Source organism: Ursus arctos, unplaced genomic scaffold (genome assembly GCF_023065955.2).
Source record: "Ursus arctos isolate Adak ecotype North America unplaced genomic scaffold, UrsArc2.0 scaffold_26, whole genome shotgun sequence".
In the NCBI taxonomy this organism is placed as follows: domain Eukaryota; kingdom Metazoa; phylum Chordata; class Mammalia; order Carnivora; family Ursidae; genus Ursus; species Ursus arctos.
Window position 1 is genome coordinate 22,456,954 of NW_026622941.1, and position 23,534 is coordinate 22,480,487.

The window sequence follows — 23,534 nt, forward strand, 5'->3', positions numbered from 1 at the left end:
GATCCAAACTATAATTTGGTCAAAATCTCAAACAGTGACTGATGCTTATTACCAAGGAGGCTTATCTAACATGATGTATATTTCAGAGGACAGCACTTAGGGTTTTTAAATCACCAGGTCTTTCTGTTCAAAATAATCAGTGTCGAGCTTTATCTTCTGCCGCCTTCCCATTCTCAAAAGGCTTTTTTCTTTCCAATAAAACAAACTGTTCTTTCCTTTCTCCACACATCATGAGCTAAAAAGCAACCCAGCACAGGTACCTGGAAATGGGATTTCATTAACTACTACCAGTGACCACAGGCTAAATCAATTAAACAAAAGAGGTAAAATCTCCATGCTCTCCCTTAAATATTGCTAAAGCTACAGAACAGCTTAAAATAATGACCGGATTCTTCATAGCAGGTGAATGACTCAACAAGCCAAGAAGGTATGATTTCTTCTAAAACTGTCTGTTGTACTTTCACTGCATCCCCAGTGCTTCCGGTCAGGTCAAGGAAGACAGGAATGAGGGCACTGTGGAAACGCAGCATCGGTGGGTCTGGAACCGTGCGGGACTGCTCAGCACATTTTCCTAAGAAAAAGAACTGCACAAAGGCTAACCCACAGCCCCTGCTCTTGCTTGTTTCCACTCTCTATTTCCTTCAAATTCTCACTTCCACATGGCTTTCAGATGACAGCTTCACTATCAAATGAGCAGCCGCCGACCACACCACCCTCCATTAAACCTCACGGCTGTTTCCAAAACACCGACTTTTTCAATCGTGGCAATTTTAAGTTAAAAGGAATTGGATTTTAAAAGATCTCGCAGAATATTATCAAAGTTCGGTTCCAATATCAAGTCTATTAAAATGCATGTGCATTCTTAATATTCGAAAGAATCGTGTCAAGTTCATTCCATGAAAATGAGTAGTGAAGTAAAAAAATTAGCTACGTAAAAATGATATATTCACACAGTCTGTAGTTGTACCAGTAGCAACAGGATTAATAGCAGAGCAGTCGCTATGTGTTACACATTATTTCTAGTACTTAACGTGTACTTTTTCATTTAAGTCTCAGAAAAATACCAGGAGGGGAATGCTTTGATTCACCCAGGTTTCACTGCTTCACACAAAAAGGTACAATGTTAACTTTTGTGTTGCTCATGAGTCCTTATCCTCCTGTGCTATCTTTAATATTTTCCTACTACTAATACTGGAGTAAATCACATTTCAGTGGCTGGCCTGGGTAGCTTTGACTCTCAATTTCTCTATAATGTAAAAAGAGAATTTAGCCATTTACAAAGTGCTTCATATTTGAGGTTAAACCCCTAACTTCAAATGTCAGGATAAGTCGAAAAAAATAGACCGAAGCCTGAGAGAATAAGGTTTATACAAAGTATCTCTTATTCTTGGTACCCAGCCCGGTAAGCATCTCCTATTTTAGGTGCTTTCCCTTTGTAACTGCAAGTCCTTATATTTGGGTACATTAAAGACCCTTAGAGATTATAGCCTATCAGGGGTTCGCAGTTTACAACTTACTGCCCATTGTTTAAAAGATTTAAAATTTTCTGCACAGCATCTTCAAATCTCCAGAGAAAAGAGGCTATATAAATTCAAAATAAACAAACACTAGACAGTTTATGTGGTAGCACTTCTGATTTTCTTGATATGCCTTCCCAATTGACTCATGGCCATGATTTCATGTAATAAATTAATTTCAGAAAAAGAAAACTAATTTATCCCTAGTGAATGCCATTGTATCCTACTAGGTTAACTAAGCGCTTCCAAAGTTCTGTATCAAACAGGGGTTTATCTTTAGTGGCAAAAATTTATCTCTTCTGATGCTTATCATCTTTGCCTACCCTTGATTTTATGACCTCTTATCCTGCTTGCTATGCAGTATTTAATTTGCTAAGACTAAAGAGGGCATAACAACCCTTCATTTTCCCAAGACAATCTCAAAGATAAATAAAATTCTGGAGGCATTTTCCTGAAGGAACACACAGAAGTACATACTTTTCCTTATGAACTTCAGTGAGAAAGAAACAATGCTGGAATTTATGGTATACCCGAGAACCAAGTAAAACACTGCTGTCATCAACAATTTAAAACTCATTTTAAAATAACTTTTGCAAAAGCCACAACGTTATATCTTTAAAGGTTGACAGAAATTCTGAGACTGAAATCCTGCCAGTGGTAACTTCTGGGTTCAGAAACATAGAAAAACATGCCAGAAAGGGAAAAACCTGAGGAAGGATGGAAGGGAGACCCTACATAAGAATTAAAGTATACTGGAATTCAGATATATCTGCATTAACTATACACGTTAGCTAGTTACAGGAAGCCTTAAAAATGGTGTTAAATGCACCATCTGGAATCTTGTAAAATGAACTTTTACCTGATGGTTAGTGGCAATTTATTACTAAACACAAGAGAGATGTGTGAGCTATTTTGGACTCAAATAGGACATTATCCTTGCAACAAGACCAATATTCACTAAGTAACATACCCACTGAGCAGTAAAACAGACCACTGAAATTGTGGTGAAGATCCCATAGCATAATGGATTTCAGTCTGTGAACCAAGAGACTTTTTATTCCTTCTGTTAGTCTCTCCTCACAAAATTTTTCTTTCAGGAAGCCATCCAGTAATAGTTCTTCCAAAACTATCATCTTTCTTCAACTTTCATATTTGGTGTCTTAAAAACAGTATATTGCCTATTCATTTAGCCCCAAATTCCTAGGTAACTGATAGTCTACACATCTCGAGTTGTGAGAATCGAGCATTAAGACTGCAATGCTGGGGGAGATCAAGAATTCATTTCTAAATGTCTTTTTGCTCTACCTTGTTGTCTCTGCATGTATTTTATAGGTGTACATAGTAACTGAAATTTAACCTGTGTTTACCTACAATGCTGACCTCAACCTTTCAAATGATCCTTGTACAGTTTTACATAGAAAATGTTCCTCCTCCTTCAGTGACACTACAAAATTCTGGGAGTAACAAAACTCCAGGGTTTCCAGACTCCTAACAGTACCCTGAGGTTGTCCCAGTGCTCCCTGCCAGAAGCCAGCAGCTGCTATCACCCGGGGCCACGTGGAAGACCCAGAGACAAGAAACCTGTGATCTCCACTTCCTAATTTGCCCCCAAATGAATCCAAAAAGTCGCTGTTGATCCCAACAGTCTAATGCCAATATTAGCTATTGAAAAAAGTATTCCACTTCAAGAGGCAATTTAATTCTCTGAGACCTATTCCACTTTGTACTGAAATGCCATGACAGCTGTCTTAAACAGTTGCCCAAAATGCCTTAAGTGCCTGCATTATTTGCAGGAAGCACCAATCTCAGTGGATATATCTTATGATAACCATGACTATATCTCATGATAATGATGACTATATCTTATGATATATAATCATAAATGTATCTTATCATAACGATGAATTACGCACTTTCCACATCTTCACAATTAAGTAAAAGAGCAGGGGTCAAGACACAGCTTTGTAGAAAGTTTCCAGCAATGCTAGAACAATTAGCTACTTTATAAAATACTGTTATAAAGCAAAGCAAGAAAACTATTCCAAATTCTTCAGTCCCTTGTTACAGCTTCTAACAATGTTTGGTTCTGACCAAGATACATTTACTTCTGAAGTTATTCTTTTTCTGTTATTTTTTAAACCAGTGTGAGTGAGCACGCGCACACGTGCACAGTCCTGGCTGGAGGATGGAAAAAGGTGCATTCTCCTGCCTCTGGCTACATGACGTCAATAACCAACGCAGATATCAGTGATAAATCACTGTGATCGAAGTTAATTTTAACACATCAAAAGTGTTTTTCCTCCGTGCTATTCTTAAGGCAATATATATCAACTAAATCAATTTTGATGAAACGAGAGTAATTTTTGTTATAAATTATATACATACAATTAATCATATTCACATATGTAAATACACACTCATAACGTCTTTATAAAATGTTTATAAAAACTTCACCATAATAAATCTTTTGTTTCTCTTTATTATTTCAGCCAAAAAATAAAACACGAAAATCCAACTGGTGAAAGTTCTCATTATTTTGGCATGGTTCCACTCAGACGCAAGAGGATTCAGAGATGTTACAAAATAACCTTAAAGTAGGTATTTCTGGGGCGCCTGGGTGGCACAGCGGTTAAGTGTCTGCCTTCGGCTCAGGGCGTGATCCCGGTGTTGTGGGATCAAGCCCCACATCAGGCTCCTCCGCTATGAGCCTGCTTCTTCCTCTCCCACTCCCCCTGCTTGTGTTCCCTCTCTCGCTGGCTGTCTCTATCTCTGTCAAATAAATAAATAAAATCTTTAAAAAAATAAATAAATAAATAAAGTAGGTATTTCTATATTATATGTATGCAATCCTGTTTTCTCCACCTCCCTCCTTCTCTCTCTCTCTCTCTCTCTCTCACACACACACACACTCCTACATATGTATCTCCTTAAGGTTTGTTTAAAAGAAAATATGACAAAATAATACGTGTGTATTTATATGAATTTAGCATCATTTTAGGTTTATTCATAAATATCTTGATTTCCTGGACTGCTAAATATATCTGCAAAGGCTTATGGAAAACAGTTTTATAAAAGTATGTCTCACTACAGTTTGTACTAAGGTACTTTGTAAGTAAGAACTTGGAAAATGTTTGCAAAGAGCTCCAAGGTATTGCTTCTTTTACTTTAAAAACTTGGGAAAAGTAGGTTCTAAAACAGAAAAATAGGGAAAGGTCATGTGGAGCTTGGAAAATTTTTCTAAGCATTACAAGTTTCCAAGCCATTGGTGCAGTTTAGAGAAATCCTGCCGGGTAATCAGAAAAGAGGCATTGCTTACTCTGCTCAGAGTTTCGGTGTGGCTGGGTGTTTAAGTTGCAGCCCACAAAAAATGGTAGAGAAAAATGAACTGCCAAGGATTTTAACACTGAAAGTGAAGAGAGAATACAACCATTGTTGCCCAGAATCAGTCTCCTAAAATGAGTGATTAACTAGGGACAGGGTCCAATGTGTCACAATGGGACATATCAAAAGCCATTATATAGGGACAGCTGATGACAACAGCTCTGAGTGGGGAAAATGAAATTGCTGACTTCACATTAGTTATGGGGGGAAAACAACAACAGTAACAACAACAAAAACCTAATTTTCTAAAAACAACACACTCAAAAAAATTGCACCAAATCTAAAAGTACACCAAGATTCTCTATGAGCCGGGGGGGCCAAACGAAAGACCATACATAATACAAAACAAGGCTTACAAAAGAGGCTGTTTTTATGGCTAATATTATTAGAGAAAGGCCACTATACACACACACACACACACACACACACACACACACACACTAAAGAGGAAGGTATAAAGTATAATTCCCAGGCAAATTTTGTAGCCACATATGATTTTTTAAAAGATTTATTTATTTGAGAGACAGAGAGAGAGAAGGGTGGGTGGACGGGGAGAGGGAGAGAGAATCCTCAAGCAGACTCCCTGCTGAGTACAGAGCCAACACACGGCTTGATCCCAGGACCCTGAGATCATGACCTAAGCTGAAATTAAGAGCTGGCTGCTTAACCAATCGAGCCACCCGGGTGTCCTGCCACATACAATTTTTTAAATATTACCAAAATATGTGAAATCTAAACACATTCAATATAATTCAGATATTCATTGAAAAGACTGATTTATCTCACCCCAAAGTTAATAATAATACTATAGCACAGTATATTAATAGTATTCAGTAGAAGGAGAAAAATAAGAAGTTAGCCATGATGTTCATAGAAAGTCAAAAAGCACATATTTATTTACCCATTGAAAAATGTGAAGTAAAATATATTCTGCCCCTGAAGAGTCTTCTTAAATCACTGGGAATGAGGACTCCATTTATACTATAGTATGGTTTCTGAAAGAGAAATGAAGGCTAGTTTTCTTTGAAATATAGCAAACTACATGTATGTATAAATGCGAAGAAGTTTAATTGAGTTTAAGTACTATAATATAGGTATTCCAGATGTATTTCCTATAGTTTAAGAAAGTTTGAAACATTTCTCTTAATATTTGTATTAAATGGTTGTGCTTTCAGCACTGCCCAGGAACATTCCATGTAAGTAAATGAGGGATATCTCATCCCTTCTGCTATGTTTTATGTTATAAACAAGTCAATAAGTCTAGCCTACACTCACAGGGAAGGAGGGAATTACACAAAGGTGTGAATGCCAGGAAGAGGGGATCATGAGAGAGGCATGTTAAAGGCTGCCTACCCCAATAGGTAAACTTAAACCTCAGACAGTTCCATGGATTAACTTGTCTTTTTTTTTTTTTTTTTTAATTGGGAAAAGACAGCAATCATTCTGTTATATGTTCTGCTAACACATAATATTGGGATTATTTAACTAATAAAGGTCTAAAATTCTTTCCAATCTAGTATATAGAGAAGCTATACCAGACACAAATATGTCAGCATTTTAAAATCATGCCTTTAAGAAAGCATGATAAAGTGCAGGAGTTCAAAGAAGAAAAATATCACACAGGGACGAATCAAGGAAAAGGTTTTGATGGGTAGATTTTGGAGTAAAGAGAATTCCATGTGAAAGGGACAGCACGGACACAGAAGACAAGCATGGAGGTGGGAAGTAAAGGTCTTAGAGAAACTGAAAACAGTCTTGGTTTTAGACTAAAGATGTCTGGTAGAAGAAGACTGGAAAATGCAGCTGAAGTGAAAGATTGGGGTAGAGCAGAGAAGAATGAGTTCCAAACCAGAGAGACTGAACTAAGATAAAGGAAGAGAATCTGCAGAACTGCCCTGATAGGAACTCAGGGCTCGCGTTTCACAGTTCGGCAGTCACCTGCTCTGAGAGAGGGGTGTGGCTGCTGGGAGAAAGAGGAAAGTACATTCCATGACACTGGTGTGTGCAGACTCCTCTCTTTGGCCATGTTCTCTACTAGCTCTCTATTCTTCTCCTTCTCCTTCTCCTTCTTCTTATCTTTTTTTAAGTAAACTCTACCTCCGATGTGGGGGCTCAAACTCATGACCCTGAGATCAAGAGTTACATGCTGTTACTTGGTCTCTATTTTTATCTCAATCTCTCTCCTGACCCACATTTCCAATATGCCCATTCAATTGATTCATAGGCACAGCAAACTTAGCCGGTCTCACAATTTACTTACAGTTGATCATCTCATACCTGCTCTCCTCTCCTTTTCCTTCTCTCTGTTCCAGCACCATTATTAACTCTATGCCCTAAGACAAAGAATGGGCAATATAGACCCCCATCCTCCCTCACCCCCACCTTTCAATCAGCCTAGCCACTGTCATTGTTGATCTTCCTTTAACCTTCCATCCCCCAAATTCCTGGCTTATGTCAGGTCCTCAGGAAGCCTTGCTATAACAATCTAGAGATAACCACATAACCTGGAGGCATCTTCCACTCCAATCAATGCCTGGTCCTGAAGAAGATCCTGGAAGAATTCTGCCAATCAAATCAAAGGGATGAATTTAGAAGACCCAAAAACAAACGATGTTAGATTTTCTACCAGTCTGGTACAATGGTGGCCTGAGAGCCAAAAATTATGTTATTATGACTAATTATGTTATTATAAGATCATGATGTCAATAATTATGTTAAATAGTAGAAAATAAAGGAAATGATATTGTTCAAACACATGAGACTGTGTTCTGATGTTTACCCACAGTATGCACAGGGATCTCTTCAGGGATTGCTAAAAATCCTTGAACATGCATAACTGTAACAAACAGAGATGTCAGTCCTTAGAACTAAAGCCAATATGCTTTGTGACAGTGACTGTGATTCTGTTGGACACTTGGTAAACAGAGATGGGGGCAGGGGAGCCATTATAACATTTCTGAAATATCAGTGGGTTGTGATGAAAATTTTGCTTTGAATTCCTTAAGCAGATAAGGGTGACTGATAGAAGGGAGGGAGGGGGAGGCAGCCTTGTTAGATTTGGCTGAAGAGATTCATCTTTAAGCTATTCCTAGGAGAATACGCAGGAGAGGGAGAGGCAAGGAAAGGCATTTTTAAGATCTCCACCTGGAACTCCAAATTTCTTAAAAAACAAAATAAGACAAAAACAAAAAACCAGAATTCTTCCTGTAAAGGGACAGGTTCTGCCCAAGGAACTTTAAAATCAGAAAGTTGTAGATCTGACCTGTTCAGAACAGGTCTTGGCAGGTGTAAACCAAGTACCATGCTCTGCTTAAGGCATTGCCGGACTGAGTCCCACACCCATCAAAAATCCTCCTGAAGCTGGAATTCAGAGCTGGCAGGAGATAGGGTGGGTGGGGAAAGTTGGCATTTGCTGCTCACCTCTGAGGAGCCAGGGGAGCCAGGTGCAGATTGGGTGATGCCTGCACCACCAGCTCAGATCCTGCAGATAAGAAGATGGGGGTTGGCAAAGCAGTTCAAAGCTTGTTGCAGTGTTTTTAAAATGCCAGTAGCAGGGTGACCCCAAAAGGACAAAGGGGCAATGTCCCTTAACTTATGATTCTACTACTGAAGCTGTGATTTGAAGAACAAAATCATACCCCATAAGGAGAGCATACCCCATAAGGAGATGGCTGGCATCTCACAGAAGGAGAAGTTCTTAGACTGCCCTATAGCCATGAGGAAGTACAATCACTTTTCTGGTTTTGCTTCTGGAGAAGGCAAATGTTTGCTGTACATAAATGGTACCTGTGAAGAGGACCCACAACCGGCGGGAAGAAAGCTAAAGAATGCTAGGAAGGGCAATACTATCATAACTTTGAGGACTTAGAGTAGGACGTTTTCCCCTCACATTCAGAATAGCTGAAACCCAGAGAGGGGAAGGAAAGAAGGAAAAATGTCCTTTGGATACATATCCCAGGTAGGAAGGTGGGCTGCGATGGTGGCCACCTTCCAACTCCTACCCCTTAATGTGAACAAAGGTCAGAAAGGTGTTCAAATTTCAGCCCAATTCCCAGACTCAGGGCAAGACAAGGACTCTGGGAAAGAAGTCCAGAGATGCTGGGTAGCCAGTCCACCGTATTATATTAGATCCTTCATCTTCTGCCAAAGACAAATGCTCACCTCTCAGAGATTTCAGGGCTGATTAAAGACAACAGCAATAGACCAAATGGTATTCAGCTTCCTTATGGATTCCACTGTGGTAAGACTACTCCAGATGTAATTGCCATGTTAGGGAGCTCTTGGTTAGCAAGAACACCTCTTACAGGTATAAATACCACAGGATAGCTGCTTACACAGTTGCATGTAAAAGAGTTTTAGATCAGTGAACATTTACTGAAACATGTTCATTAACCAATTATCAATTCATGAAGCAATTACTGTATATATTTATAAAGGAAACAAAATGCCTATATAGTTGCCCATGAGAAGATAATTTTTTTTTTTTTTTAAGATTCATTTTTTTATTTTAGAGGTGGGTGGGAGAGACAGAGGGAGAGGGAGAAAGAGAATCCCAAGCAGATTCCCCTCTGGTATGGAGCCCAGTGCAGGGCTCCATCTCACAATCCTGAGATCATCACCTGAACCAAAACCAAGAGTCAGACACTTAATCGACTGAGATACCCAGGTGCCCCCATGAGAAGATAATTTTCAAAACAACTTATCTGAAGTAATTTTAAAGTATGATAGCAGAACTACATATTCATATAAGAATATGTCATTTTCGGCAAATCCATAGTAACCAAAATGATGAATGAATGAATACACATATACACAAATACATAAGTAAATAAATAACGAAGGGCTAAGGAATAACTTTCACATTATATCCCCCAAATCACCAATCTGAATTTCATTTCTTGTTCACTCCCAGCTTCATTCTGCACACATACAGTGGACCTTTAATAATCTTGTGGGATATGTCTTAAGTTCCTCTACAATTCCCAAATTTGCAAATATAGAAACAGTTTATGAGAGCTTATTGTTCAGAAATCACAACTCGATTGAGAATCTGGTATTGTTTGAGTTGAACTTCACACCACAAGTTAACAGCCTTTCTAGACTTCACTGAAGTTTGATTTCTCACTCGATGGCCACACTTCAGGACAGCAAGGGAAGAATAATAAAGCCTTGCTTGTGGGGATGCAAGTCTCAAGTAGTCACTTGAGATTTCTCTCTAGCTGGTAATTAAGTTGGTAATACTAATGGTAGATTCCATTTACTGAGGGCTTACCATGTACCAGACACTTTATAAATTATCTTTATGTCATCTCTATATGTTACAGCATTCCTCACAACCAATTCTTTAAAAGTTTTACCATCCCCATTTCAGATGAAGAAACTATAGTTTGAAGAGAGTATCCAAGGATACCAAGATGAAGAACCCAAACCAGGTCTTTTCAACACCAAATCTGTTTACCACCATGTTACACCTCATCCATGCTAGTTCCTGCCTCTAACACTCTGAATGCACATTTCAAATGTTTGCCTCAGTAAAATCACATATTACTACATCACAGAGCTCCAGACAGAGCCTAGTGGGAAAAGTCCAAACTATGAATAGTAATTAAAGAAAACACCTACTGTATGATAAAACTAACCTCTTCCTTGATTTAAGCTGCCCTCTTTTCTAAAAATAACAGTATTTGTGGTATACGACTTTCCTAGAACAAAAGAATTCAATTAACTTCTCCAGTCCAAACTGTGTAAGAACTTCCACACACATCATCTCTACCACCATCCCCACCGGGTCCTCTGAAGGAGGTATTATTTTTCCTATTTACTAGTAAGAAAGATGCAAGGATTTAGCTAAAATATCACATTCCTTGAGGACATAGATTAGGCTTTTCTCATTTATATGTTCTTTGCATTTTTGTGCTTGTATACACAGAGCCTGTCTCAGTAAACGTCGAGTAACAAATGGACGAATGGAGGAAGTGGGATCTGGCAAGGACAGTGTTTCTTGTTTACCGCTCCATAGCTAGATGTTTAATAAATGCTCCTTGGAGAAGGAAGAAGGAAAGGGAGAGAGGAAGGGAGGGAGGAATTCTTCAAATCTCACTCTCTTTTGAGCTCAGAGCACAACTGGAGGTATTCTCTAACATCTCTGTCTTTACAACATCTAGTATAGTACCTGGTACTCACTAACACTCAATAAAAGCTGACTGTAGGATACCTACTGAAATAAAGCAAAAACAAACAAACAAAAACACACAACTATAACTCCCTCTTGAGCAATGCAGGAGTTAGTGGCACCCTCCACCCCCTGCAGTCAAAAATCCAAATCTATCTTTTGACTGACCCAAACTTAACTATTTATTAATAACTTACTGTTGACTGGAAGCCTTACCCATAACATAAAAAGTCAATTAAAACATATTTTGTATGTTATATGGATTATACATAGTGTTCTGATACTAAAGTAAACTAGGGAAAATGTTATTAAGAAAATCGTAAGAAAGAGAAAATACATTTACAGTACTGTACTGTAGGAAATCCATATATAATGGACCCACACAGTTCACACTCATGTCGTTCAAGGATCTTTCAATAGGCAGACTTCCAATGGCAAACTAAACAAGTCAGTGATTAGATCAACAACTACTTAAAAAAAAAAAAAGCATATAAAATCAAATGGAACAGAAAATCAGAGAAACTGAAATGTCTACCTATGGAAAATTGAGTGTTGAATGCATAGAGACATCACCACGGCAGAAATACAAACACAGCCCAATATAGCCCACCAGAGACACAGTTTAGTGTTATTAGATTCTTCAGGTATCCAGGTCCCATACCATTTAATGACTTAAAAGTAAAGGTCAGAACAGTGCAAAGAATCTCCAATCAATGTGAAAAACAGTGCTGTTAAATACATAGAGAAACCAAATTCACACATTCCCCTCCCTTCTGGCTGTGATTTTTCAAATATAAACTGCAGAGAGCAGTAGAATGATGATATCAACATAGAATAGATGTTCTACTTAACGAAAATGATCATATTCTTATTTTCTTTTTCCTTGGGGAGCCTTCATCTCAAGATAACTTTTAAATAGAAACAACCAGCTTTTCAGCAGAGCCTGATTACCAATTTGCACCTCTGGCAAAGGAAGGCCTAGAATTCTATTGTTTTGTTAATTGTCAATTTACATCTTTGAAAGGTGTTGCATTTTCTCTTCTTTCTAGCAGGTTAAGACTAATTCTGTATGTTAATAAATATTACAAACACTTTCCACAGAAACACAGTTCGCTAAAAAAGTACTACGTTATTATTGTTATTCTCTGTTTTTTCTACTTAATTACACCTTAGATCTTAAAGTTGATTTTATGAAAACCAGTTAGGCTCTTATTTAAACTGCTTTTTCTTCAGGAAAACAAACAAACAAATAAAAACTTTTGATTTCAAATAAACATTTAGATAAAATGCTGTTTCAAGGGACCAGTTATTGATAGTCATGAAAAACTTATGACTTAATTAAGGCAAAATTTCACAAAGAGACCTTTGATTTTTACCTTAAGTATATGTTTGAAAACATCCCTCCTCTTCCCTTCTTCGGGTATATAACATATACACCATAGAGATAATATATGGCATAAAAATATAACAAGTAAACTCAGAAATCGATTTTACAAAGTAACATAAAAGATGGAAATACAAGTTGTAAAAAGCATATCAGGAAAGGGGATACAAATAAGATAAATATTATTCTTTACACTTCTGTTTACAAGTAATAACTTGAGAACTAGAAGTTCTTAACATGCCCTATCAGTACTAGTTCCAGTACTTGATTTGGAATGATACGATCTTTTTGATATGCTTGTCAAAGCAAGTATTTTTTAACCTACTGCAACATTTTCCCTATCTGATTGCTAGGTATCAAATACTAAGTCAAATATTATATGGTAACTCTCAAGCTTTTGAGCTCAGGGAGGTGGTATTTTAAAAGATCAAGTGATCACTTCTCGTTAGATTCAAGTGAGGATGTTTAAAGGCCATCTTTACTGCTAAGAAACATGGCTTCACAGGTCATAAATAGTTTTAATTTACTAAATTTATTTATATTCTAATGTTTTCCTGGAAGGATTTGAGAGGGTTGATCCCTACTTGTGTTGCTTCGGTTTCACACGTACAAAATCGCCGGGTAAACAATATTTATAACAAAGATAATATATTTAACATGTCTGTAAAGTGCTTTGTAAAATATGAATGTTCCATGTGTTATTTATTACTGTCTATGGGCTTGCTCCTAAACCATGTCCTCACTCAGAGGAGAAGCATCTATTTAATGATATACGCTTACATTATAAATATGTAAAGCTGTCTTTGAAAGTATGAACACCTTGAAAAGAAAGTCTCTTTTACCATTTAAATCAACTTCCCCAATTCAGCCTATCCCCAGCCCCAGGGCATTTGGGTCATACACACACATAATATATACATTTTATACAGGAACCCTTTATACAGTGCCTTAATACTGTTACATATTCCTTTTAATAAAATCTATAATATTGGTCAAACTCAATCTATTTTGGAGAAAAAGACAGGAAAAATGATAATATAGTAAGTGGAAAGAGAAGTCACAGACATTTGGTGAAGTAATGAAGAGTTGAGTTTTAACAATGCAAGCAGTTAATTCTAAGCACAAATTAACTCAGTCCTGTCAAGTAACCTGAAGGAAACAGACAACACATGTTAACAGCTTAAGTGGTTTAAATATCTGAGCTATAAAGGACTTTCAGGGTTTTGTTTTCTTTTTCTTTCCTCACTTTTCTTTTTTAATTATAAATATAATATTTTTCCCCAAATTTTAAAATGGTTCTGGGACAGCAGACATCTACTTTTGTATTTCATAAACTTTTTGTCAAACACCTACTATGTGCCAAGTTTGTTGAACTAATTTTGGAAAAAAAATAGCCAGAGTTTGCATGTGCATATTTTAGGAGTGGGACTGAACATAATATTACACAAATGAATTTCCAGTTTTAGCTCAAACCTGATGTCTCTGGGGAAAATAAATAGAATTTATTCAACTATCACCAGAGAATAGTTTTAACCATTTTATGTCAGTTGATTGCAAGTGTTTTCAGGTTAGGTTGTTGGTAGAAATTTTGAAGATGGAGGGACACATTTTTTCACTTTTTGACATTATTCAATTCTATCTAAAGTCTGATGAGGTTCCTATCAGATATCTGGCCTCCTATCCCATCCCAGAATCCATGCCTTCCTATTGTCAGGAAACGACTATTTGCCTCCCTTTTTTATAGTGAATAAACTTAACTAAGAATATGATGTGTGGGAGGTTTTAAAAAATATATAAAACAATAACAATGCAAACTCATGTTCAATCCCAGGCAAATATTTAGCAGGATTTGAATGTCATAAACTATACCAAAAAAAAAAAAAAAAAAGTATATAGAACTTCAGAGTTTAATGAAATTCCCTTTACAACAAGGGATAAAGGATTCTATATAAATTAAGCTTAAAGAAATTGGTAGTCGAGAAAAGAAATTAAGGACTCTGGTGTATTTAATGAAGAGAACGAAAAATAACTTCTTTTCAACTTACATTGAGATCATAACTATTTTTTTCCCAATCCTAGTGATAGATATATAGAAAATCACAATGTAAAGTATGTAAGTAATACGTACAAAACTTCCTCAGTTTTTTGTTAAGTTTTTAATCACAACTTTCCCATTTTAGGCCTATTGTTCATGTAGCTCCCCTCTTCAAAATGCTCCAAGAGTTTGCCATAATATTTGCAATAAAATCTAAAACCCTTTCTGACAATTTACTACATTTATTTGTGCTTCAGGATTTAGTTCTTATATCCATATTCACATTCCCTCTCTCTCTTTCCATTTTTGTCTATGTTCACTTTCTTGCTGATGACTCTCACATTTATATTTCCAGCCCACACTTCTGTTAAATATTTCTACTTGGATATTTAATAGGAATTTCAAATGCATGTTCAAAACTGTTCTAGTCTTTATCTTCAAACCTGTTCTACTCTTCTCCAAATTTTTGTAATTAAAAATAGTCAAGTCCCATTTATTCAGGTCAAAATCCTCAAGTCATCCTTGATTTTTCTTGTGCATACCACATATTCAACTGAGTCAACAAATCTTGTTGGCTAAATCTTTAAAGTACCCTAAATCAAGGTTATGACCACTTCTCACCATCTCCCCCGCTGACCCAATCCACCATGATCTCTTATCTGACTGATTACAACAGCCTCCTGCGGGCCTCCTGGGTACCAATCCCTGACCAAAACCTAGGTCTCTCCCTGCTGAAGCCAAAATGATCCTTTTAAAATATTATTTGGTTCTCTCTGCCCAAAACCCTATCAAGGCTTCTGGTCTCATTCACACTCAAAGCCAAAATCCTTATCACGTTTTACAAGGCGTAAAGGAGCTAGCTCCAAACGTTCTCTGACTTCATGACCTACTATTCACTTCTTCAATGCACTCTGCTCCAAGCACACGGGTCTACTACTCTTCCTGAACACAACAGACGTCCTCCCATTTACTGTTCCTTCTTTTATTGGGTCCATTATCTGTCATTCTCCCCACGAAGGTAGGGATTTTTCTCTGCTTTGTTCATTATTACATCCTTAGTACCAAGAAATGTGCCTGGAACATAGTAGGTATTCAATATTCATTTATTGTTGGATGCTAACATGGCTGCATCCTACTACTAATTCTAAGCTCTTTGTCCTGTTTATTAATGCATCCTCAATGTCAAGAACAGTTCCAGGACCATAATAAATATTCAATAAATGTAACTACTTAATGAATTAATGGATTAATTAATGAATTAACACAATACAGCCAGGCACAAAGCTGTAACGTGAGGGTACCTCTTTGAAATCAAATAACATAAATTCTCTATTTACTCCCATCTTGCATTTGTCTTGTCTCTTCACTTCTAACCTTTCTTCAATCTTCCCTTTTTTTTTTTTTTAAACTCATCTTGGGTGCTCTTACTAACTACGTCCAGTTAAGTTACACTTCCATTTCTAGCTACCAATAGAGAAACACCTATAAAATAGGTGAATTGAAGTTAGAATGTACACATCTACTAAATTTTAGAACTCTCTGCAATTACCATATATTTCTTGCTATTTAGTTAAAAGAATGTAAGTTACAAAGATTGAGACATTAAAAAGCAAAAAAAAGGGAAAAATACAGAAACTTCATTCAATTCTTTGTATATTTACCATATTTGGAAGGTTGTTTGCACATCCTAAGAATTTACATTGTTATGTAAAAATATATGTGTAAAGACATCTCTTCTTCAAAGTTTCAAATTAGTACATATAGAGGATATGACCAAGTTGATTCATCCCTGTCCCTTACCGGCTTTTTTATGACTTTCATTACCAGAATCAAGAGTAGAAAAATCAAAATAAAATATAAAAGGTTCTTTTTTAATAATTATCATTCAGCAAATCATTTAGAAAGCTTTACTAATTTCCTCTCGCTGCAAAAATAAAGGAGAAACTAGTTCAGATAAAAACCATCCTTGCTGTACCTTTCCAGCAGGTGGTCCTCTTTATTCTGAAGGCCTTGGGCACAAATGAAAGTTACAATTTTAAGTCCCACAAAGAAATCTTGAAAGTGCCAAATATCTGTTCATCTAACTCAGCTTTCAGAAAACGGAGGCATGTGACTCTTTTTGAACCTGCCTTCAAAGCTAAGGATCTTCAGTCACGGGCTTCTCTTTCACATCACTTGGGCCCACTGGTAATCAGACAACTGTGAAGCTGCCTGCATTACCCCAAAAGCCTTGTAGCCTCTGCAGGCACAGCCCTGCTGGGGACAGTCACCTATGTCACTTGCGGTATTCACTTGGTTGGTAATTATGGAATAAAAATCACTGGAGTCCTAACACGTGAAGGAAGTGCCAGGAAGCAGAATTCTCTCAAGATGATTTTAAAATGACTAATTTCATCTCTTGCTCTATCTTTGGAGTAAGCAAGAGTGGGGTAGGGTGGGTGTAAAGGGGGAGGGATGGAGAGTCCATGTTGGCAGCCAGTCATACCTACCAACCAAAGAAGCAGAGGAGTCACCACCTCTCCCATTCATATGAAACTGTACACAATGAAATGCATGCATTCGTTTGCTTCTTTCTGACATTTAAAAATAGACTTGACATTAGCACAATCTACCTGAATGATCTGCCATGAGAGCACTTTTTCACAGATTGCCCATTTCCCATGCAATTGGCAAAATTTTCAGCGCTCTTTCAACTCAATCATCACGAGTGACTGGAATTCCCTATTCTGGCCTTCTACCTTTTGGGGGTGGAAGGAGGAAGGAAGCAGAAAATCTGCAGAAATACAAATTAGTGCACAGAAATTCACAAGCTTCAGTATCTCTTAGCATGTATATGGGAATAATGAAATAGAGCTGTGCCAACTACATTTAGATTCCACATGTCGTTTCAAAACGTATTTAGAGAAAAATCAAAATTTTTAAAGTTAAAAATAGAAGCTTGCTTTAAAAAGCATTCCTTATTAGGTAGGATAGTCTTCATTTAATTTTTTTTTTTCCTGAAAGCAAAATAAGGTTTCTTTTTGAACACATCCTTTCCAGTCTGTAAGCAAGAAACTGGTGGTAGCATGAGACAATTTGGTCCTAAGACAAGATTTAAAAAAAAAAAAAAAAAAGGTTTTTTATAAGTTTTAATTTGTAAAATTATAGTAACCTTTTATCCAGTGGTCATCATCTTACAATCTCTAATTCTGGGGAACCAGGGAGCAGCCAAACTGTTAAAAAGACCAAGATGAAGCCAGCTTTCTAAAATTATAGAACTTCAATGTGTCATGGAGGAACTCCTATAATAAAAGAGACAGAGAAAAAGCTGAATCTTTTATTTCATTCCAGGACAATAACTGACAGTTATGTTTAACAATGAGTGTCAACCATAAAATATGTTCTGTGTATTATTTTAAGAAAGCAATTTGTAGCACATTTTAGGAACTTTTCCATCTGAATGGTTTGCATTGAATGAAAGATTCAGTTATGTGAAACACTACTTATTTTGAAGACTTGCAATTTTGAATATAACAAATGTCATCTGTGTAAAGCAAACTTGAACTTTGACTAAGGATGTGTCCAAAATGAATAGCATAATCATTATCCCAGTAATAAGAAACAGTTTCCTAAACTCTCGTCAACACTACTGTGCTACACACTGGATAAAAAATCATTAAAGTATCTTGGTCCTAGTCTTTTAAGATCTTCATCACCATCCCCTAACTGTCTGGCCCCTAAGTATATCCACCTGACATCAGCAAAATACCGAAAGCATTCTTTCCATTGTCACTGGTCCTCCTCCACTCCTGAAATCATAACTCCATGCCCACCTTCTCACACAATCTTCATCTCAAGGAACTAACTATCCATAAAGTCCTATCGTTCAGTAATGCTGACAATGTGTCTTTGACTTCACCAAGTCATTCAGGCCTTTCTACCTTCCTTTTGCTTCTATGAGCCACTCTTGGCTTTACTTCTCTTTGTTGTAACTCATCACTTAACTATACTCTTGTTTGTACTCTCACCTCTTTATCCCTTTCTCTTTTCAACCAATATCACCTGAAATAGCCCAAATCTAGATCAATTAAACAAGATAAGAGACCTCCCCACTATTTGCTCTTCCCTTCTTCCAAATTTTATCTACTCTAAATAAAAATATATCACATCCTTCCTTGGATCAGGGTATAGCCATGCAACCAAGTTCTAAGAGTATAAGCAAAAGTGGTGTATGCAATTTCTGGGATGTGACATTAACTGAAAGGGAAGAAACATGCCTTTCTTGCCGCCTTCATTTTTCTCGATGTCTGAAATATGACTGACACACCAGCAGCCATATTGGATCTTGAGGTAGGCCTGGAAATGGTACTGCAATACCCATGTCCTTGAAACCACAGAAGGTCACGTTAGTTCTGGACTGACTACCTCGGGATATTTTGAACAAACAAGGAAACCTTTATTTTTTTTAAGCCTCTGCTATTTTGGCTTATCCTATCCCTGGAAGTTAAACCTAAGCCTAACTAATTATGTTGATGATCTTGCCTTTTCCACTTTTATACTTTTCAATACCTTGTTTCCTCTTACATAAAATGAAAATAATTGATGCTTAACTCATAAATATGTTGTGAAGATTAAGGTTTTAACGTTGCCTGTTACATAATAAACACTCAACAGAATGTTATTATTATTTGCACTATCCAGGTACAACCAGTGTTGCTGGGGAAATATGCAAACTTATAAGGATCAGTACTTCTATTGAGACTTCAGTGCTAGTAACATACCTTCCTTTGCTTTTAGTAATTGCCTAACCCAATTCCTTCAATGATTATCTGCACACTAACACCTTCCTCAATCTTTAGCCCTATTGACCAGGTTCCACCTCAGCAGGTGACCATTTGTACTAAAAAACTGAGTCCACAGGAATCCACTCCTTCCATAAAGGCGGACCCACCTTTACCCCTCTGTCTTCTTACTCACGCTGCCTCTTTGATCTCTGCTGAGGAGGAGAGCTTTGGGTTTTTTTGAGATGTAATTGACATATGACATTACGTAAGTTTAAGGTATACAATGTGATAATTTAATATACTGCAAAATGATTTGATATACTGGTTTGATGATCTGATATATTGCAAAATGACTGCCACAGTAGTGTTAGTTAATAGCTCCATTACCTCAGATAATTACCATTCCTTTTTTGTGGTGAGAAGATTTAAAATGTACTCTCTCAGCTATTTTCAAGTATGCACTACAGTATTGTTACCTATAATCACCATGCTATACATTAGATCCCCAGAACTTATTTGTCTTATAATTTGAAGTTTGTACTCTATGACCAACATCTCCCCCATTTCCCCTACCCCTAAGACTCCGGCAACCAGCATTCTATTCTGTTTCTGTAAGTTGAGGATTTTTTTTTTTTAAAGATTTCCCCATATCAATGACAGCTTACAGTATTTGTCTTTCTCTGTCTGACTTATTTTACTTAGCATAATGTCCTTAAGATTTATACATAACATAAATGACAGGATTTTCTTCTTACTCACGGCTAAATAATATGCCATTGCATATATATACAGATATATAACCAATATATAACAACCTAATATCTGTCAATGAATGAATGGATGGAGATATATATAGAGAGAGAGAGAGAGAGAGAAAGTATCTTTTTAAACGATTACTCCATTGACAGACACTAGGTTGTTAACGTAACTTGGTAATTGTGAATAATGCTGCAATAAACATAAGTACAAATATCTCTTCAAGATACTGATTTCATTTCCTTTGGATGTATACCCAGAACTGGGATTGCCAAATCATATGGTAGTTCTATTTTTAATTTTCTGAGGAACTGCAATGTTTTTCATAGTGTCTGTACCAGTTTACATTCCCAACAACAGTGCACAAAGGTTTCTCCACATCCTTGCTAACACATGTTATTTCTTGTCTTTTTGATGACAGCCATTCTAAGAGATGTGGCGTGATGTCTCATTGTGGTTTTGAATTTGCATTTCCCTGAAGATTAGCATTTCAGGTTTTGCAATTACCCAACGATCAGATGTTGAGCATCTTTGCATGTACCTTTTGGCCATTTGTATGTCTTCTTTGGAAAAATGTCTATTCTGTTCCTTATTTTTAAAGGGAATTTTTTTTCAATTGAATTGTATGAATTCTTAGCGTATTTTGGACATTACCCCTTATAATATGTATGATTTGCAAATATTTTCTCCCATTCCATAAGCTGTCTTTTCATTTTGTTGATTCTTTTGCTGTGTAGAAGCTTTTTAGTTAATATAGTCCCACTTGTCTATTTTTGCTTTTGTTGCTGTGCTTTTGGCATTAATATCCAAAAAAATATTAACCAAGACCAATGTCAAAGAGCTTTTTCCCTATGTTTTCTTCTAGGAGTTTTACAGTTTTAGGTCTTATGTTTAAATCTTTAATCCATTTCAAGTTCACTTTTATGAATAAGACAGGAGTCTAATTTCATTATTTTGCATGCGATTATACAGTTTTCCCAGCATCATTTATCGAAGAGACTATCCTCTCCCTATTGAGTGTTCTTGGCTCCCTTGTCAAATAACAGTTGACTATATAAGCAGGGGTTTATTTCCGTATTCTCAATTCTGTTCCAATGGTCTATGTACCTGTTTTTATGCCAGTACCAGACTGTTTTGATTACCATAGCTTTGTAGAATAGTTTGAAATCATGAAGGGTGATGCCTCCAGCTTTTTTCTTCTTTCTCAGAATTGCTTTGGCTCCTCAGGGTCTTTAGTGGTTCCATACAAATTTGTTGTTGTTTTTTTTTTAATTTCTGCAAAAATATGCCATTGGAATTTTGATAGGGATTTCATTAGATCTATACATAACTTTAGGTAGTAAGGACATCTTAAACAATATTACTTTTTTCTGATCCATGAACACAAATGTCTTTCCATTTATTTGCATCTTCTTAAATTTCTTTCATCAAAGTCTTAAAGTTTTCAGTATACAAATCTTTCACCTTCTTGGTTAAATTTATTCCTATGTGTTTTATTTTTGATGCTACTGTTAATGGGATTGTTTTCTTTATTTCTTCTTCAGACATTTCACTGTTGTTATATAGAAATGCTATATTTCTGTAAGTCAATTTTGTATTCTCCAACTTTACTGAATGTGTTGATTAATTCCAATAGTTTTTTGGTGAAGCCTTTAGCATTTTCTACATATAAGATCATATAATCTGCAAATAAAGACAATTTTACTTCATCCTTTCCAATCTGGATGCCTTTTATTTCTTTTTCTTGCTTGATTGTTCTGGCCAGGACTTCTAGTACTATGTTAAATATAGGCGTAGTGAGAGTGGGCACCATTGTCTTCACCCTGATCTTAGAGGGAAAATTTTCAACCTTACACCATTGAGTGTAATGTTAGCTGTGGGCTTCTCGTATGCTGCCTTTGTTATGATGATACAGTTTCTTCTATACTCAATTTGTTGAGAGTTTTTATCATGAAAGTTTATTATATTTTGTCAAATGCCTTTTCTGCATCTACTAAGATGATCATAATCTTTATTCTTCATTCTATTAATATAGTGTATCATATTTATTGATTTGTATACGCAGAACCATCCTTACATCCCAGGGATAAATCCCACCTGATTATGGTATATGATCCTTTAATGCGCTATTCAATTCAGTTTGCTAATACTTTGTTTAGAATTTTTGTATCTATGTTTGGCAGAGATATTGGCTTGCAGTTAGGGTAATAATAGGCTCCATAAAATGAGTTTGAAAGTGCTTCCTTTTCTTTAGTATTTTGGAAGAGTCTGAGGGGTGCTTGGCTGGCTCAGTCAGTTAAGCATCTGCCTTCGCTCAGGTCATGATCTCAGGGTCCTGGGATTGAGCCCCAGATTGGGCTCTATGCTCAGCGGGGAGTCTGCTTCTCCCTCTCCCTCTGTGTGTTCTCACTCAATCTCAAATAAATAAATAAAATCGTTTAAAAAGAAAGAAGGAATAAAGAAAGAAAGAAAGAAAATGAGAAGCCATCAATTCTTCATTAAATAGTAAAATTCAAAAGGGAAACCATCTGGCCCTGTACTTTCTTTTCTCTGTGTGTGTGTGTGTGTGTGTGTGTGTGTGTGTGTGTGTGTACATGTTTTTCTTTCAAGGGAGATTTTTGATTACTGAGTCAATCTCCATTCCCTTTACTGGTCTGTTTAGATTTTCTATTTCTTCATAATTCATTATTTTTTTGTTGTGTTTTTTGTTTTCCATTATTCATTGTTAATAGGTTACATGTTTCTAGAAATTTATCCATTACTTCTAGATTATCCACTTTATTGCCACAGAACTGTTGATAGTATTCATGATCCTTTGCATGTCTGTGGTATCAGTCATAGCTCCTCTTTTTTTTTCATTTCTGATTTCATTTGAGTCTTCTCTCTTTTTTTGGTCTAGCCAAAGGTTTGTAAAATTTGCTTATCTTTTCAAAAATCACCTCATACTTTAATCGATTTTTTCTATTATTTTTCTGATCTCTATTTTATTTATTTATACTCTGATCTTTGCCATTTCCTTTCTTCTGCTGACTCTAGGCTTAATTTGTCCTTTTTTTAGTTCCTGGAGCTGTAAGGTTATGATGTTTGTTTGAGATCTTGCTTTTCCCTTAATGTAGGCTTTATCACTATAATTTTTTTTCTTGGAACTGCTTCTGCTGCATCGCATGTTTTGGCATGTTGTATTTCTCTTTTCATTTATTTCAAGATACTTTTTGATTTTCCTTTTGATTTCTTCTTTGACCAATTGGTTGACTAGGGGTCTGTTTTTCATCTCCACATATTTATGAATTTTCCAGTTTTCTTCCTGTTATTGATACCTACTTTCATACTACCGTGGTTGGAAAAAAATACTTGGTATGACTTCAATCTTCATAAATTTACTTCTTTTTTTTTTTTTTTTTTTTTTTTTTTTTTGCAGCCTATCACATGATCTCTCCTGGAGAATGGTCTGTGTACACTTGTGAAGAATATACACTTGAAAATAATGTGTTTTCTGCTGCTGTTGGATGGAATGTTCTATATATGT

At 36.3% G+C, this 23,534-nt stretch overlaps 1 protein-coding gene across 23 annotated transcripts in view; it reads right to left on the minus strand.

Annotated features, from left to right (window-relative positions):
- SOX5 (SRY-box transcription factor 5) overlaps nucleotides 1-23,534 on the minus strand; it is a 964,448-nt gene that overhangs the window by 721,111 nt on the left and 219,803 nt on the right. Inside the window, exon 4 of one of the 23 annotated variants that reach the window (XM_057303265.1) lies at nucleotides 17,641-17,770. The exons of the other annotated variants lie outside the window; for them this stretch is intronic. The gene's annotated coding sequence lies outside the window, so the exon portion shown is untranslated. The remainder of the gene's footprint in view (nucleotides 1-17,640; nucleotides 17,771-23,534) is intronic. 23 annotated transcript variants of the gene reach the window in all.